This window comes from Dipodomys ordii, unplaced genomic scaffold (genome assembly GCF_000151885.1).
Source record: "Dipodomys ordii isolate 6190 unplaced genomic scaffold, Dord_2.0 Scaffold22, whole genome shotgun sequence".
Taxonomy (NCBI): domain Eukaryota; kingdom Metazoa; phylum Chordata; class Mammalia; order Rodentia; family Heteromyidae; genus Dipodomys; species Dipodomys ordii.
Window position 1 is genome coordinate 15,385,846 of NW_012267238.1, and position 13,314 is coordinate 15,399,159.

General features: G+C 38.5%; 1 protein-coding gene and 1 pseudogene across 2 annotated transcripts in view; one reads left to right on the top strand and one right to left on the bottom strand.

The window, feature by feature from the left end:
* Positions 1-13,314, top strand: part of Tmem135 (transmembrane protein 135) — a 229,500-nt gene that overhangs the window by 46,364 nt on the left and 169,822 nt on the right. The gene's annotated exons all lie outside the window — the stretch shown is intronic.
* On the bottom strand, positions 3,557-5,588 carry LOC105984045 (annotated as a pseudogene). The gene has a single exon (XR_001174977.1). The product of XR_001174977.1 is annotated as a TOX high mobility group box family member 4 pseudogene (transcript).

A 13,314-nucleotide genomic window follows, 5' to 3' on the forward strand; every position in this document is an offset into this window, starting at 1 on the left:
TTTGTTTCAATTGTTGAGTTGTACTCCATGTATGGTTATGTCCATTGAAGACATCTGGCTTGTATGTGGTTTTTGCTTATTATGAATAAAGCTGTTGTAAATATTCATATGCAGGGTTTGTGTAGGCATGAGATTTCATTTGTGTGGGATGAATGCCCAGCACTGCAATTGCTGGTTTATGTGATAGTTATATGTTTAGTTTTTCAAGAAACTGTCAATTTGTGTTTCAGAGCAGTGGCTATTCTACTTTGATAGTGTTCCCAGTCTCAAATAAACATTTGAACCTCTAGTTTTTCTCAATGGAAAACTTTGTTTTGAGATAGAGGTGCATTTGTCAAGTAAGTTTGTAATTTTTTGTCCAGATGAATAAATTTCAGTATTAGAAAAGTTTCTAAGAAAATGCCAAATATAGATTGCTCATTGTCTTTTTTGTGATAGTTATAACAGGCATGTGTTTAGACGACAAGAGCAAAAAGATTTTACATATAGATGTCTGAAGGTGAATTTGTACATATTATGATACATTCTGGATCCTAATCATAATCTAATAAGCTTCACCCTCCCTTTATTTATACAGCCATTTATATTATTACTATATAACCCAAAATGGTTAGCTTATAACATGAATAACAAAAATTTTGACCATTGGAATGTTTTATTTAAACAATATACTTATTATATTTTGGTATGTGTTTCTGGTTTGGAAAATGCAGAAAATCAGGAAGAAGTTATCTGTACTTTTACCATTTGTAATTATAAAAATTTTAGTCTTTTTAAAATTTTTCTTTTCCAATGTAATGCATAAATATATAAACAGATGCCGTATATCCTCCATGCTATGTGACATATTTTAAAGTTGGAGACATGTTTTTGTGCCATACTTCTCTTGTTTATATTAGTAAAGCATTTTGGGGATTTATTTCTACTTTTTGACTTGCCTTTTGGTTATACGTTCATTACAGTGGGTTGGCATATAGACAGCTCTACTTAAATTGTTGGTAGTGAAATACTTGGTGAGTTATGATGTTGTGTTTTGGCTGTGATACTTACCCATTCCTTAATTATTTTAATTAGAGACTTTGAAGATGTTGTCATTTGGATAAACAAATACATAGAACTAGTTTACCATTGTCTTTTCTATATTTGTCTTTATTTTCATCAGTAAATATTTACAATGCATTGTATAGGGATATTAAATATGTCATGATTCTGGCTTTTTATGTTTATAATTGTAAAAATAATGTACAGAGGGGTTACAGTTACACTAGTGAGGTAATGAGTATATTTCCTATCAGCATTGTTACCTACTCCTTTGTTTTTCCCCCTACCATCCCTTCACTCCCCACATCCCCATCCCATCCCCCCACCCCAAGTTGTAAAGTTCGTTTTCAACATAGTGTCTTGTACATCTCATTGTTACAATGGGTCAACTTGTATCCTTATTCCAGCATTTTGTTATTTCCCTTCCCCTCCCCCAATTAGAAAAATGTATATACAAGATGCAGGGCACTGAAATCAAATACAGTGAAAACGGGTTATACCATGGGGGAAGAACATACAAAAGAAACAAAAAAATCACATAATACATTTTAAAATTTAAATGTTAAAAACAATAGCGAGAAAGAAAAAAACACTTGTGTCCCAATCTTGGGGTTCATTTCACTAAACATCATCTTATATGGTCATATTTACATAGCTTTTGACCTTTTCTGCTTGACGTAGACTTATACTAGTTATTGAAAATAAGGGAAACCATGGGACTTACGTTTCTTTGGGTCTGGCTTACTTCACTTAATATAATTTTTTCCAAGTTTTTCTATTTCCTAAGAAATGTGGCAATGTCATTCTTTCTGATGGAGGCATAGAATTCCTGTGTGTGTGTGTGTGTGTGTGTGTGTGTGTGTGTGTGTGTGTATAGATATTTATATATGTCTATGTATATACCACATTTTCTTGATGCATTCATCTACTGAGGGGTATCTGGGATGGATCCATATCTTAGCTATGGAAAATAATGCTGCGATAAACATAGTTGTGCTGGTAGCTTTAGTGTGGCCTTGTTTGTGAGCGTTTGGGTAAATGCCTAAAAGTGGGATTGCTTGGTCATAGGGGCGCTCTATGTGCAGTCTTTTGAGGAACTTCCATACTGCTTTCAAAAGTGGTTGAACAAGTTTACACTCCCACCAACTATGTACTAGGGTTCCCTTTTGGCCACATCTCTGCCAGCATCTGTTATTAGTAGATTTCTTGATTCTAGCCATTCTAACTGGTGTGAGGTGGAATCTCAATGTTGTTTTGATTTGCATTTCTTTTCCTTCCTTCCTTCCTTCCTTCCTTCCTTCCTTCCTTCCTTCCTTCCTTTCTTTCTTTCTTTCTTTCTTTCTTTCTTTCTTTCTTTCTTTCTTTCTTTCTTTCTTTCTTTCTTTCTTTCTTTCTTTCTTTCTTTTTTTGTGCCACTCGTGGGGCCTGAACTCTGGGCCTGGGTGCTGTCCCTCAGCTCAAGGCTAGCGCTCTACCACTTGAGCCACAGCGCCACTTCCGGCTTTTTCTGCTTATGTGCTGAAGAATTGAACCTTGGGCCTCATGCATTCAAGGCAAGCACTCTATCACTGAGCCACCTTCCCTGATTTGTATTTCTTTTATGGCTTAGAGAAGTTGAGAATTTCTTCATGTGTCTATTCGCCATTCTTACTTCCTCTTCAGATAAGTTTCTCTTTAAGTCTTTAGCCCACTTATTTATCGAGCAGTTGTTTCTTTGAGGATTTGTAGTTGGGGATTTAATTTTTTGAGTTCTAAGTATATTTTAGATATGAGAACCTTGTCTCTTGTATGGCTAGTGAAGTTCTTCTCCCAATCCGTAGGCTCTCTATTGATGTTGCTAGCTATGCAGAAACTCTGCAGTTTCATGTAATCCCATTTGTTCAACTTTTCTTTGATTTGTTGTGTTTCTGGGTCTTTATTAAGAAAATTTTGACCTGTGCCAAGGAACCCTAGGGTATCTCTTATTTCTTCCTATAATCTTTTCAGGGTGTCTGCTTTTATTTCAAGGTCTTTGATCCATTTGGAGTTGATTCTGATGCAGGGTGATATATACAGATCTAGCTTTAGTTTTCTTTTTCTTTTTTTTTTTTTTACTTGTGTTGAAAACCTTTGTTCTTAAAGCAGAATATTGATGATAGTAATAGTTCTATTTGTTTTAAGAGGGATCTTTAATAGAGTCTTTGATCCCTTTTTTCTGGTATTGGGGATTAAAAGCAGGGCATGCCTACAACTGAGCTATACCCCCTATTCCTCTTATCCCCTTTTAAAATGGATGCACAGAATGGTGTTTCCACCTAGATCAAAGCTGAGTACTTTCTCATCATTTTAATAGTATTTTAGGCAAGTCCTATGAAAATTATACCAGTAAATTTCCTCAACCTCCACCACCAGCCCTACCATCCCCATGATTGGCTTGTCTATACTCCCTTTACTCTTTCCTCTACTATTATCTTGGTATTTCTGCTTACAGTTGAAAGTAAAAAGCAATTCCAGATTACAGCAAACTCAATGACCCTGCTCCATAACCTGGCCACTGCTGAAAGCAGGAAAGTAGGGGAAGCTTGAAGGAAAGTCTTGGATTGTGATCAGGCACTACCAGAAGCTTGTGTTTCAAAAACAGGCTCTTGGACTTGTTTCCTGCAGGTAAATCTTCACTGGCTTGAGGAACTGGAAAGCCTATTTCACAAACACCACAGTGTTTGGATTTCTAGAGGCCACCCAGGCTAAGAAGACATCCCTGCAGTGTTTCACTACACACTCATTGCTGCAGTATTCATTGTCCCAGTCCTTACTCACAACAGGAGGGTTCTCGCAACCAGACCTTACACATCGAGGCTGTGGTGAAAGTGTCACAGGAGACCCACTGACCAATTCAACATCCGTCTGAGATTGTCTCACAATCCTCATAGATTGTCTCAGGAGAGGTTGCCTCCACTGTGTGGGCTTCAGGGCTGTTGTTCATAAGCCACTCAGGACTGTTTTCTACAGCTGGAGGGACCAAGGTAGTCTGTATTTTCAGAGTGGGTGGAGGTACAATCTTGCTTTGCAGAGGTGGTGGCTGTTGCTGTAAGTGATTTGGACTTTTTGAGGAGGAGGCTGTTGCATGGCCTGAAGTGGAGGAGGCTGCTGCAGAATAATGGTAACTTGCTGCTGAGTTGGGGGCTGAGGCATCTGTTGTAATGGAGGGGGTTGTAGTCTGGGTGGGGGCAGTTGCGTAGAAGCAGCAGCAGAAGCTGCAGCCTGCAACACTGACCTAGTGACAATCTGGGCTTGTTGGCTGGGCTGGATGGTAGCTATACTTGTTTGGTCTAATTGGAGCCCCCGGGAGGTCACCGCTGTGGCTGGGATAACAGTAACCATCCTTCCTTGAGTAATAGAAGAGGGCAACATCTGTTTGGTAATAATCAATTTGGTAATATTGGGCTGACCCCCAGGCCCAGAAGATGCCTGGTTTGCTACATAGGATGAAAGAGTAGAGTTAACAACAATGCAAGGGGACAGGGCAGGGGACTCGGATGAGGCTGGTGCTGGAGATGCTGGGTCAGTCAACAGCAGCCACAGGAGATGGCGAAGGAGTCTGCAATGGTGGCACCGGATCCAATTCTACTGTTTCCACAGTGGCCTGACATTCTTGGTTATCTTTATATGCAGCTAGGGCCTTAAGATACTCTTTCTTGGCAGCTTCAGTTTTCCTCTTATACACCTGTTTTTGTTCCTCTCCAAGACTATCCCACATAGAAGCCACAATCTTTGAAACCTCTTCAAATGTGGCATTAGGATTCTGTCCCTTGATGGCTGCCTGTGTATCACGAAAGAATAAAGCATATGCTGAAACTGGTTTCTGAGGCTCATTAGGGTCTTTCTTTTTCTTCTTCTTTGGGGCCTGCTGCTTTTTCCCTGCTTCCACTACCACGGTCTTCTGGGTGGGAAGTTGCCTCCAGAAATCCTCAACACCATTCTCATGAAGTGAATTAGTAGGTGAAGGGGTGGTTGAAAGACGATCCTCAGGTGACTGGGCAGGGGGCAAGATGGTATCACTCCCTAAGCTTAAACCAAGTTGAGAACTCAGTTCTGATTGATCAATTGTAGTCAATTGGCTATGCCCCATCAAGCCTGAGGTCATGTCTCATCGGTACACCAATTGTAACAAGTGGGTTGGCACTGTACTGAGTTCCTATGGAATGGTCCAAATCTATGGTCAAGCCCCCACTCAGGAGCGGCCCCCCCCCCCATGCCCTGCTCCATCAAGCCATGAGTCATGCCCACAGGCATGTCCAATGTCTGGACTACATATTGAGCTGAAAAACTGCCATCCTGTGAGGAGGAAGGGTCTGCCAGGTCATCAAAGTGGCCAATGACATCAGAGACAGCCAGTGGCAAATCAGAATCCAAGGAGATAGGTGGGATTTCAAATTCCTCATCACCTAAGCTTGGTGTATGGAATGTCTCGGCCCCGACAGGAAAGGGTGCGAAGGACCTGTGATTGTCAGGTTATTGTCATTTCCTCCAGGAAACTCCATCTTCACACAACCGCTACCATCGTCCCAGTGCCTAGCTTTAGTTTCCTACTGGTGTTTAACCCATTTTGCCAGCACCATTTACTGAAAAGGCTGTCTTTTTTTCCATTCTATTTTTTTAGCTCCCTTGTCAAAGATTAGGTGCCTATAGTTTTGTGGGTTCATTTCTGGGTCTTCAGTCCTATTCCATTGGTGCTCAAGTCTGTTCTTGTGACAGTACCAGGCTGTTTTCATTACTGTGGCTTTGTAGTAGATTTTGAAATATAGAATTGATATTCCTCCAGCGCTGTTCTTTCTGCTAAGGATTGTTTTTGCTATTCAGGGTCTTTTATTGTTCCATATGAGTTTTTGGATTGCTTCTTCTATTTCATTGAAGAATGAGGTTGGGATAGGTATCACATTGAATTTGTACATAGCCTTTGGTAGTATTGCCATCTTCAGGATGTTAATCTTCTCAATCTAGGAGCATGGGAGATTGTTCCACTTCATGTGTTCTGCTTTAATTTCCTTACTTAGGCTTTTAAAGTTTTCATCATAGAGATCTTTTGGTATTTTATTTTTTTGAGGTATTTTATTTTTTTGGAGTTATTACAAAAGGAGGTGCTTTCCTGATTTCAGTTGCGCTCTTCTCATTGTTGGCATACAGAAAAGCCATTGATTTTCAAGGGTTAATTTTATGCCCTGCTACTTTGCCAAAGTTTCAAATCAGCTTGAGTAATTTGGGAGTGGAATCCATGGGATTCTTTAAATCAAGATCATGTCATCTGCAAAGGAGGGAGTTTTACTCCATCTTTCCCTATTTGGATCCCCTTTATGTTTGCATTTTGTGTTATTACTCTAGCTAGGTATTCTAATACTAAAGTGGAGAGAAGTGGAGAGAGTAGACATTCTTGTCTTGTTCCTGAGTTTAGAGGAAATGGCTTTAGTTTTTCACCATTAAGTATAATGCTGGCTGTAGGTTTGTCATATGCAGCCTTTATTATATTGAGGAATGTTCCATGGATTCCTAGTGTTTTCAGCGCCTTCATCATAAAGCAGTGTTGGATCTTATCAAATGCTTTTTCTGCATCTATTGAGATAATCATGTGGTTCCTATTTTTGATATTGTTGATGTGGTGAATTATATTAACTGATTTGCATGTATTGATCCAGCTTTGCATCCCTGAAATGAATCCTGTTTGATCATGGTGTATGATTTTTTTTTTGATGATTTGTTGAAGTTGACTGGAAAAAATTTTGTTGAGAAGTTTTCCATCGATTTCATCAAAGAAATGGGTCTATAGTTCTCTTTCTTTGATGAGTCCCTGCCTGGTTTTGAGATGAGGGTTACAATGGCTTCATAGAAAGAGTTCGGTAGTGAACTTTCAGTTTCATTGAAGAGTTGGAGGAGTATTGGTGTGAGTTCTGCTTTGAAAGCCTTGTAGAATTCCACTGTAAATCCATCCAGTCTTGGGCTTTTCTTAGATGGGAGGTCTCTTATTGATGTTGCTATTTCCGTGCTTGATATGGGTCTGTTAAGTTGGTTTAGCTCATCTTGGTTCAGTTTTGGCATGTCAATATTTGCTACAAAATAGTCCATTTCTTCCAGATTTTCAAATTTATTAGCATAAAGTTTTGAGAAGTATTCCCTTATAATGTTCTGAATCTTGGTAGTTTCTGTGGTGATGTTTCCATTCTCATCTCTGAGTTTGTTTATTTGGGTGCGTTGTCTTTTTTTTTCCTGATAAGATATGCTAAGGGTCTGTCAATTTTGTGAATTTTTTCAAAGAACCAACTCTTTGTTTTATTGGTTCTTACTATGTTTTTTTTATTCTAATTCATTTAATTTTAATTATTTGTTTCTGTCTACTGGATTGGAGTTTAGCTTGTTGCTTTTTCAAGATGCTTTAGATGTGTCATTAAATTGTTGGTTTCAGATCTCTACAATTTGTTGATATAGGAACTCAGCTGTAAACTTGCCTCTGAGTACTGTCTTTGCTGTGTCCCAGAGGAGCTGGTAATTTGTGTGTTCATTTTTGTTGAATATCATGAACATTTGAATTTCCTTTCTAATCTCTTCTAGGACCCACAGGTGATTCAACAGTGTGTTGTTCAGCCTCTATGTGTTACAGGATTTTCTTTGGTGGCTTTTGTTGTTGAGTTCTAATTTTATTCTCTTGTGGTCTGAGAGAATGCAGGGGATAATTTCAATGTTTCTGAAATTGGAGAAATTTGCTTTGTGACCTAGAATGTGGTCTATTTTGGAGAATGTTCCATGTGCTGCTGAGAACAACATGTATTCTGATGCTGCTGGAGGAAATACTTAGTAGATGTCTGTTATTTCTAGTTGATCTATGCAGTTGTTTAGATAGGAGATTTCTGTATTGAGTTTTTGCTGGGTTGATGTATCCAGCAGGGATGGTGGTGTGTTAAAGTCCCCAACAATTATTGTCTTTGGATCTATGTAAGATTTGAGGGAAAGTAGTGTTTCTTGGATAAATTTGGGTGCTTCATTATTTGGTGAATAGATATTTAGAATTGTAATATCTGAAGAAGAGATCCCTTAATTAGTATGTAATGACCTTATCTCTTCTGGCTAATTTTAATTTGAAGTCTATTTTGTTTGATATTAGGATTGTACTTCTGGCCTGTTTATGGGGGCCATTTGCTTGGAAGATTTTATTCCAGCCTTTTACTTTCAGATTATGTTTGTTTTTATGGGCAAGGTATATCTCTTGAAGGCAGCAGATAGACGGATCTTGCTTTTTGATCCAGCTAGACAATCTGTGTCACTTAATTGGAGAGTTAAGTCCATTAATATTGGGAGTTAGGACTGAGAGGTGTTTGGGAGTTCCTGCCATGGTATACACCTTCTTGGGAGGCTGTGCCAATAATTCTTGTATTCTCTGTTTGGGGGTTGTTTCTTGGCCTTTGTTGTGCTCTTGTTAGTTTTCTTTTTTTTTTTTTTTTTTGTTGGTCGTGGGGCTTGAACTCTGGGCCTGGGCGCTGTCCCTCGGTTTTCTGGTGGTTTATTGGAGATAAGAGTCTCACGGTCTCTCCTGCCCGGTCTCTCCTGCCCGGGCTGGCTTTGAACTGCGATCCTCAGATCTCAGCCTCCTGAGTAGCTAGGATTACAGGCGTGAGCCACCAGCGCCCGGCAAAGTTTTCTATGTGTAGGGCATCTTAAGTATCTTTTTTTTTTTTTTTTTTGCATCTTAAGTATCTTTTGTAGGGCTGGTTAGGTGGAGATACATTTTTGTTTTTTGTTTTGCTATGGAAGGTTTTTATTTGACCTTTCATTATGAAGGAGAGTTTAGCTGGTATGGTATTCTTGGTTGATAGTTTTTTGTCTTTAGGGCGTTGCATACATCATTTTCAGGCTCTTGCTTTAATTGTCTCTGCTGAGAAATCTGAAGTTATTCTGATTGGTTTCCCTTTATAGGTGATTGATATTTTGTCCTTGACAGCTTTAAGGATCCTTTCCTCTGTGTGAATTCATCTTGTGCAGATTATAATGTGACGGTGGGATGTCCTGTTCTGGTCTGTTCTATTTGGGGTTCTAAATGATTCTTGTATCTGAATAGGCCTATCTTTTTGCATTTTTGGGAAGTTCTTTGCTAGAATCCTGTTAAATAAATTTCCTAGACCATTAACTTTTGTCTCTAGATGCTCTTCTACATCCATTATCCTCAGATTAGGCCTTCTGATAGTGTTCTAAATGTTGAATAGATCTACTATATTTCTTAGATTGTTGTGAATGGCTGTCTGTTATTTCTCTATAATATCTAGGCTGTTTTCAATCCCAGGGATTTGATCTTCTATTTCATCTAACCTACTCTCAAGACTTTCTACTTTGTTTTTTATTTCCTTTCCTCTGATTAGTCAGCTTTGATGGTTTGTTGGTTGATGGTTTGGTTTGTTGGAGCTTTGTTTAAATATTGCATGGACTAATTTACTTCCTTAATTTGGTTTTCTGTGTTCATTCTCAAATCCCGTAGTTGATTGGTTATGGTTTCCTTGGACTCCCTTTCCTTCTGATGGGCTCCATTCAGGATTCCCTTTGTGGCCTCCCTGGTTCCTTCAGCTGTCTTTTTGTGGATCCATGAATGCGTCCATTAATCTTTGTCTATTCTCATCCCGCTTATGCAATTCCTGTATTATTCTTTGATTAGCTTCCTCAAGCTCATGAAATTCCCGTATTAGTCTTTGTCTATTTTCATCCTGCTCACACAAGTCCTGTATTAATCTTTGATTAGCTTCCTCATGCTCACGAAATTCCTATATCAGTCTTTGGTTAGCCTCATCATCTTCACCCTTTTCTCTGTCCCACTCACGCATTTCCCTATAATGCTCACAGAGTCCTTTGCAGGTTTTCAGTCTTTTCATTCTGCATATTTATTAGTAGTGTTTGTAGAGCATGTTGGGAACTCTCCTCTGTATTATTCATTAAGTTCTCTGTCACTTGATTATCATGAGTGGGAGTTGAGATACCTGGACTTGCCATTTTTCTTGTGTTTCTCCGGCTTGTTCTGCCCATTTGGTATGAAAGCAAAATCAATTTGATGCTAGAACACTATTTTAAGGCAAGCATCAACCAGAACCCTGTTGTTGCACCGGTTGTTTGACGCAGTCAAAATGAGTACAGATAGAATCTAGTTCAATAACTACACCCTAGTTCAGCAATAAGCAACTATGGATTAATGGACTAAAAATGACAAAGAAGGAGTCAGCAGACCAGAAATGAATAGGTTTAGGGAAAATTGTGGGGAGAAAATAAGATTAGAGGAATGGGAGGAGGGAAAAAGAGAGAGGGAATTTAACCAAGACCTAAATTAAGAGAGAAGAAACAGATATGAGTTCTGGGTAAGGCAGAGATTCTTTCTATCTGCTCAGACTACCTGACTTAAGAAACCAATCAAGCCGCAGGAAAACCAAACACCACAAGCAAACCAGAGACGCAACCAAGAGACTGGTTATGGATACTGGACCCCCTCCTCCATCTCCCCCCCCAAAAAAAAATCGAAGGACTCTTTTTTCTACCTAATTTTTTTATTTTTAAATTTTTTCATTTTTTTTCATCACCCCTGGGTGGAGCTGCACTGGGTAGGTCAGCTTTCTGTGATCTATTGAATTGCTTCTATTGTCTTCTTCCAAGGCCTGAGTTGAGTGCTAGCTGCTATGTCTGGGCCTTTGTCAGTATCAGAAATGGAGTTCTTCTTGTGGTAGGGGAGGGGCTACCTTCCCATTGCTGCTCCATAAGAAGGAGTGAGGATGTCTTGGGGTATTCATGCTTATCCCTTGGTTTTCCGGCTGTCCACTCTCTGCAACTGTCTATGGTCAGCAGTATAAAGATTTCTGCTCCTTGTCAGTTCTTGCTGGTGTTGAGTAGAATCCTCTTGCACAGAGTCTCTGGCGCCTTTGTCTCAGGCTCTTCTTTGTTGATATGGTGGCTGCAGTAGCAGCCACCGCCACGGACACCTACAAGTTCTCAAATCAGTCACCTTAACCAAGCTGCCTGGATTTTTCCTCTCTGGCTAAACTCTCTGTACTATGATGGCACACTCTTTAGCCTAGGACTTTTCACTGGAACACTAAAACTGCTTTTTTATGTGAGAACTTGATTAGCCCCCAGCTTCTCCTCCACCATCTTCCTCTGGAATCTGATTTTGTTTTTGTATTGAATATAGGTAAGTAAGCAAAGTACATCTCGATCTGGATTTTAAATGAATATATAGTTAGTCATCCCAGGTGTTCATGACACCACCTTTAGGACTTTGAGGGTGTTAGCTTAGTGCTGGGACAATCATAGAAGGTATTGGGAGTTACACATGAGTTGAAAGTTGTAGAAATAAGAGGAGTTAGAGGAAGCTACATTTTAGAGCCTTGCTGTTATTACCTAAGGACAAAATTCTTGCCCTTCTAAGTATTGCTAATTGTGGTCAAAGTTTAGGAGGGAAAAGGATAAAATCATTCATAAAGCAGCTACGCCACGTTAGACACTTAAGGGAAATTGGGATTACCAAAATAAGCAAGATAGTAAATTTATTTTATGGTACACAAATGCATGAAATTATATGTATTAATGGGGTATTGTGTTGTTTTAAAACATGTATATATTTTGAAAGTGCTTGTACTGTGTAATTGTGAATCTCAGTTTAACTAGTTACGGGTGTTAAGATGTTGTAGGGGGCAGGTGAACAACAGTATACTCCAAAAAAAGGAACATCTCTATTAACATATTCACATAAATCCTGCTAAGTTATAGTTATTACCATATAAGTTTATATAGTTTTCATGATAAAAATTTTAAAAATACAAACTTATAGCAGTAGAATTTATACCTGCCTGAAATTTTTAAAAAATCATTTCTCATTAGCATGTTTTAGGGTAAAAAGTTTAGTTTATTAAAACCACACAGTTTTCTATATTCTATATTTTTCACATTGACAATGAGCTAGTTGATAAGGGTAAAAATGAATAATAGGTATATAGGAAAAGTATGATGGAAGTGGTGCTGTGTCTCAAGTGGTAGAGAGCTTGCCTTGAGCTAAAGAGCGCAGGGACAGTACCCAAACCCAGAGTTCAAGCCCCATAACCGACAAAAAAAAAAAAGAAAAAGTATGAAATACATTAAATATTTTTGTCTGGCTTCTGCTCCAGAGAATAGCATTGAAATAGTGGAAAAGTTTTCCTGGAGCTGATATGCCAAAACCAATTACCTCCATGAACACCAGCTGCTAGCACTCAACTTTATCACTGAACAATTTCACAGAGAAACACACAAGCTAAATTTGCATTTACATGAGTTTGTATTTATTGTGTTGGTATTTTAATAACTAAGGTTTCTTGTCTTTCAAAATTCATCATATGCTGGCAAAAGTTATTTAAAATAGGATAGTGAGTTTGATTCATGTTCAGTTCAGTTGTAAGAAATAAAATTCAAGACAGTAAAAAAATCCTGCTGTGTATGTCCTTACTCATACCACCAGACACTTAACAGCCTGTGCATTTAAAAATTGTAAACATGTATCTAGTAGATTTCTCTAGCATTTACTTTCTAATGTTAAACATGCAATGTGTTTGATTAAAACATCTGTATTTGATTTTTCAAACATAAGGTTTGAAAATGTTGATTTATGTTTTTTTAAAAGGTCTCTTCCATTTAATTGAATTTAACACGTTATTTATTATGTGTATCAGTGCTGTGCTGAGCATGTCAGGACAGAAAAGAGACATGAGATAGACTGTAAACTAATTGGAGACATCTGACAGATAAACTCAAGTAAAAGTATTATATTCAAAAACACTTTATAAACCTTCTTTCAAGGTCCTCTTTCCCCAGCCTTCCCTTTATTGGCAAAATTTTAACATTAATCATTTATCCAGTTGCTTAGGATCAGAACTTAGAAATTTCAGTTTTTCTCTTTATTCTTTTGGTGTATTCTGTCACAGATTCTTTTTTTATTATTTTTATTTTTTTATTGTGAAATACTGTACAGAGAGGTTACAATTACATGGGCAAGATAGTGAGTACACTTCTTATCAAGCATTGCAGCCTCCTCCTTTGTTTACCCTTCCCATCCCTTCCCAGCCTCCCCCCCACTCCCAATACTCCCCCCACCACCACCAAAGTTGTAAAGTTCCTTTTCGACATGACAACTTGTACTTCTCATTGTTGCAACGGGTCCACCTGTATCCTTATTTAAATGACTTGTTTTTCCCCTTCCCCTCCACAAATTATACCGACATCAAATACAGTGAAAGCAGGGGTTATACT